At 37.7% G+C, this 5,296-nt stretch overlaps 1 pseudogene; it reads right to left on the reverse strand.

Annotated features, from left to right (window-relative positions):
* Positions 1 to 1,053: 1,053 nt before the first annotated feature.
* On the reverse strand, positions 1,054 to 1,209 carry LOC110594368 (annotated as a pseudogene).
* Positions 1,210 to 5,296: the final 4,087 nt, after the last annotated feature.

The raw sequence follows: 5,296 nt of genomic DNA on the forward strand, positions 1-5,296 counted from the left end.
TTTAGGTTCACAGCAAAATTAAGAGGAAGGTACTGAGATTTTCCATATGTCCCCCACCCCATAAATGCATAGCTCCCCCTGCTATCCAGCATCAGAGTGGAACATTTGTTACAATTAATAAGCCTGCATTGATGCAGTTTTATCACCCAAAGCCAATAGTTTACATTAGGGTTCACTCTTGGTGTTATATATTCCTTTGAGCTTGTACAAATCTATAAAGACATATATCCACCATGATAGTGTCCTACAGAGTAGTTCTAGTGCTCTAAAAATCCTCTGTGCTCTGCTTGTTTATCCTTCCTTTGCCCTAACTCCTGGCAACCACAGATCTTTAACTGTATCCAGAGTTTTACTTTTTCCGGAATGTCATGTATTTGGAAACAAACAGTGTGTACCCTTTTCAGATTGGCTTATTTCACTCAGCAGTAGACGTTTAGGTTTCCTCCATGTCTTTTTATGGTGTGATAGCTCATTTATTTTTAGCACTGAGTAATAGTCCATTGTCTGGATGTACTGCAATTTATTTATCCATTTACCTACTAAAGGACATCTTGGTCTCTTCCAAGTTTTGGAAATTATGAATAGGGTGACTATAAACATCTGTATGCAGATTTTTGTATAGACATAAATTTTCAGCTCCTTTAGCTAAATACCAAGGAGAGTGGTCATTGCTAAGAGTATGTTTCATTGTGTAAGAAAATGTCAAATCGTCTTCCTGAGTGGTCTTCCCACTTTGTGTCCCAATCAAAAATGAATAATGTTCCTATTGCTCCACATCCTAGCCAGCATTTGATGTTGTCAATATTCCAGATTTAGCCCTTTTAATAGGTGTGTAGTGGTATCTTATTGATTGATTAATTGATTGATTTCAGATAAAAGGTTTCATATTTATTACTGAGCCAGCCCACTAGTGCAGAGCACATAAACAAAAAAATCACATCCCAATTAAACATGTATGACTTCTCTCGACTGTGGAGATTTCAGCCTGATAATGGCAAGATGATGGTGACCATGATTCAACATAAACACGTGTGACTCCTCATGTGCAATTCCTTATAGACCCAGCTTGGTTCTTCTCCAATGTCTCCTCTTGGAGCTGTACTGGATTTTATTACCAGTTTTCATCTGAATCCATTGGGGAATGGGACGATTTTGCTTCTGTTTCTTGGCCAGGAATCGCTTGATCCTGAAAGTCTTGTGAGAAGACATGACGAGCAACGGAGTCCACCGTGCACACCACGATGGTGGAGAAAGGAAGAGAGAGCTATTGCTGTTTTAATTTGAATTTTCTTGATATCATATGATGTGGACTATCTTTTCTTTTTTCTTTTTTTTTGACTCAGAGTCTGCTGGAGTGTAGTGGCACAGTCATAGCTACTGCAGCCTCAATCTGCTAGCTCAGGCAGTCTTTCCGCCACAGCCTTCTGAGTGGCTGGAACTATGGGCATGCACCACTATGCCTGACTAATTTTGTTGATTTATTGTAGAGATGAGGTCTTGCCAAGTTGCCCAGGCTGGTCTCGAACTCCTGGGCTCAGGCAATCCTCTCGCCTCTGACCTCACAGTACAGGGATTATAGGCGTGAGCCACTGTGCCCGGCCTGGACCATCTTTTCATATGCTTACTTGCCATGTTTATTTTGCCTGTATGAGGTGTCTGTTAAGATCTTTGGCCCATTTTCAAATCTGTGTTTTTTTTGTTTGTTTGTTTTTTGTTTTACTCATTGTTGCATTTCAAGAGGTCTTTGTATATTTTGGATAAGAGTCCTTTATCAGATGTGTCTTTCGCAAATATTTTCTCTCAGCCTGTGGCCTCTCTTCTCATTCTCTTGACACTGTCTTTTTCAGCACAGACATATTAAATTTTTATGATGTTTATCAATTATGTCTTTGATATTATCTAAAAACGTATCATTATATCCAAGGTAGTCTAGGTTTTCTCTGATGTTATTTTCTTTCTTTTTTTAAAAATTTTTAAATTTTTTATTTTAAGGAGGCAGGGTACAATTCAGGGTTAAGTATACAAATGTTCATTATGCAGGTACCCTTGTGGACGAGATGTTCCCCCTGTCCCCAGCAGAATCTCACTAATGCCAATCCCATCCCCCCCCATGGCAATTTCCCACTACTGACAATCCTTTTCTTATAGTACTGTTCAAGGTCCACTTATGAGTAATTGTTCAAGGTCCACTTATGAGTGAGAACATATGCTACTTAGTTCTTTGTTTTTGTGATAGATCACTCAGTATTATAGGCTCTAAGTCCATCCAAGTTGCTGTGACGTTCATAATTTTGTTCTTCTTTTGGCTGCGTAATATTCTACCATATATATGTACCACATTTTAAAAATCCAGTCCTCTTTTGATGGGCAGCACGGTTGGCTCCATATTTTTTCTATTGTGAACAATGCTGTAATAAACATACATGTGCAGGTATCTTTTTCATAAAGTGATTTGAGTTCCTCCGGATATATTCCCAGTAGGGAGGTTGCGGGGTTGTATGGAAGGTTGATTTTTAGACCTTTTAGGAATCACTAAACTTTCCCACAGAGGTTGTACTAGTTTATACTACTACTAACAGTGTAGACATATTCCCTTTTCCCTGCATCCTCTCCAGCAACTGTTGTTTTTTGAGTTATTGATGATGGCTATCCTGACGGGAGTCAGGTGGTATCTCAGTGTGGTTTTAATTTGCATTTCTTTTTTTTGAGTTGGAGTCTCACTCTATCACCCAGGCTGGAGTGCAGTGGCATGCTCACAGCCACCCCAGCTTCAACCTGCTGGGCTCAGGCGATCCTTCCACCTCAGCCTTCCAAGTAGCTGGAACTACAGGTGTGCGCTACCATGCTTGGCTAATTTTTGTGATTTATTGTAGAGAAGAGGTCTCGCCAAGTTGCCCGGGCTGGTCTTGAACCCGTGGACTCAGGCAATCCACTTGTTTTGGCCTCCCAAAGTGCTGGGATTACCTGCTGAGCCACCAAGCCTGGCCTGCATTTCTTTGATGACTAGTGAGGCTGAGCATTTTTTCATGTATCTTTTGGCTGCTCGTATGTCTTCTTTTGAGAAGTGCCTATTCATATCTTTTGCCTACTTTGTAATGAGGCTGTTTGGTTTTTTTTTTTTCTGGCATGTTTGAGTTCCTTGTAGATCCTAGATTTTGGGCCTTTGTCAGATATACAGTTGGCAAATATTTTCTCCCAGTTCGTGGGCTGTCTCCCTGCTCTTTTGACAGTTTCTTTGGCTTTGCAGAAGCTTGTCAGTTTGATTAAGTCCCACTTGTCTATCTTATCTCTTATGGCATGGGCACTTGGGATTTTGATCAGGAATTGGTTGCCAGTTCCAAGTTCCAGAAGAGTTTCTCCTGCAATTTCTAAGGTTCTTATAGTTTGAGGTTTGATATTTAGGTCTTTGATTCATTTAGAATTGACTTTTGTGTATGGTGTTAGATAGGGGTCTTGTTTTAATCTTCTGCATGTTTTCCCAGCACCCTTTACTGAATAGATTCTCCTCTCCCCAGTGGTTGTTAATGGAGGATTTGTCAAATATGAGTTGGTTGAGAAATTGTGGTTTTGCCTCTGGAATCTCTATCCTGTTCCGTTGGCCTATATATGTGTTCTTGTACCATTACCAGGCTGTTTTGATTATTGTAGCTTTATAATAAAGTTTAAAGTCTGGGAGTGTAATACCTCCTGCTTTTTTTTTTTTTTTGCTGAGGATTATTTTGGCTATTTGTGGTTGTTTATGTTTCCATATGAATTCCTGTATTGTCATTTCCAGGTCTGAGAAGAATGCTGCTGGTAATTTAATGGGTATTGTGTTAAATCTGTCGATTGCCTTGGGTAGGATGGGCATCTTAACAATGTTGATTCTTCCAGTCCATGAGCATGGTATATTTTTCCATCTGTTTGTGACATCTTTGATTTCTTTGAGCAGTGTTTTGTGGTTTTTGTTGTAAAGGTCTTTCACGGCTCTGGTTAGGAAGATGCCAAGGTATTTCATTTTTTGTGTGGCGATTGTGAATGGGATTGCGCTTTTTATTTGGGTTTCCTATGTTATTTTCTGGAGTTTTACAGTTTTGAATTTTTCAATTAGGGCTATGATCTATTAAAAATTAATTTTTGTGAGGAGTATAAGGTCTGGGTCTAGTTATTTTTTTGTGTGCTGAAGTCCAGTTTTTCTAGCACCATTTGTTGAAAAGACTATCTTTGTTCCATTTACTTCTTTATAAGGATAAGTTGACTATATTTATGTTGGTCTGTTCTACTATATTTATGTGATCTCTCTATTCTATTCCACTGATCTGTTTATTCTTTTGCCAGTACTACTCTATTTTGACTACTGTAGCTTTATAGTAAGACTTGAAGTTGGGTAGCGTCAGTCTTCTGATTATTTTCTTCCCTTTCAATATTATGTTGGCTACTTTTGGTCTTTTGCCTCTCTATAAAGTCAGTTTGTCAATATCCACAAAATAACCTGCTGAGAATTTAGATCTGGATTGCATTGAATGAATAGATTGATTTAGGAAGAAATGACATATTGACAATATTCAGTCCAATCCATGAACATGGACTATCTGTCCATTTACTTAGTTCTCTGATTTTATTCATCAGAGTTTTGTAGTTTTTCCTCACATAGGTCTTATACATATTTTGCTATATTTATATCTACTTCTTTTTTTTAGTGCTAATGTAAATGGTGTCATGCTTTTAATTTCAGATTCTACTTGTTCATTGCTGGCATATAGGAAACCAATGTACTTTTGTATATTAACCTTATATTACCTTGTATCCTTCAACCTACCTATACTTACTAATTAGATCCAGGACTTTTTTTGTTGCTGTTGATTAAAATTTATTTTCTACATAGTCTATCATGCCATCTATGAACAAAGATAGTTTTATTTCTTCCTTCTAGGTATATACTTGTTATTTCCTTTTCTTGTTTTATTGCATTAGCTAGTGCTTCTAGTACAATGTTGAAAAGAAGTAGTGTGAGGGGACATGCTTGACTTGTTCTACATCTTAGTGAGAAAACTTTTGATTTTTCAGCTTTAAGTATGACATTAGCTGTGGGGTTTTTTGGTATTCTTCATCAAGTTGAGGAAGTTCAACTTTATTCCTAGTTTACTAAGAGTTTTTGGTGTGTTTTTTCTTTATAAATAGGTATTGGATTTTTTCAAAGGCATTTTGTGCATCTATCTATTTGATCATCCAATTTTTCTTTTTAAATTGATTGAAAGATTATATCAACTGTTTTTTTTTTTTTTTGAGTTGGAGTCTCACTCTGTCACCCAGAGTG

This window comes from Carlito syrichta, unplaced genomic scaffold, assembly GCF_000164805.1.
Source record: "Carlito syrichta isolate Samal-C Ts95f unplaced genomic scaffold, Tarsius_syrichta-2.0.1 Scaffold115602, whole genome shotgun sequence".
NCBI lineage: Eukaryota > Metazoa > Chordata > Mammalia > Primates > Tarsiidae > Carlito > Carlito syrichta.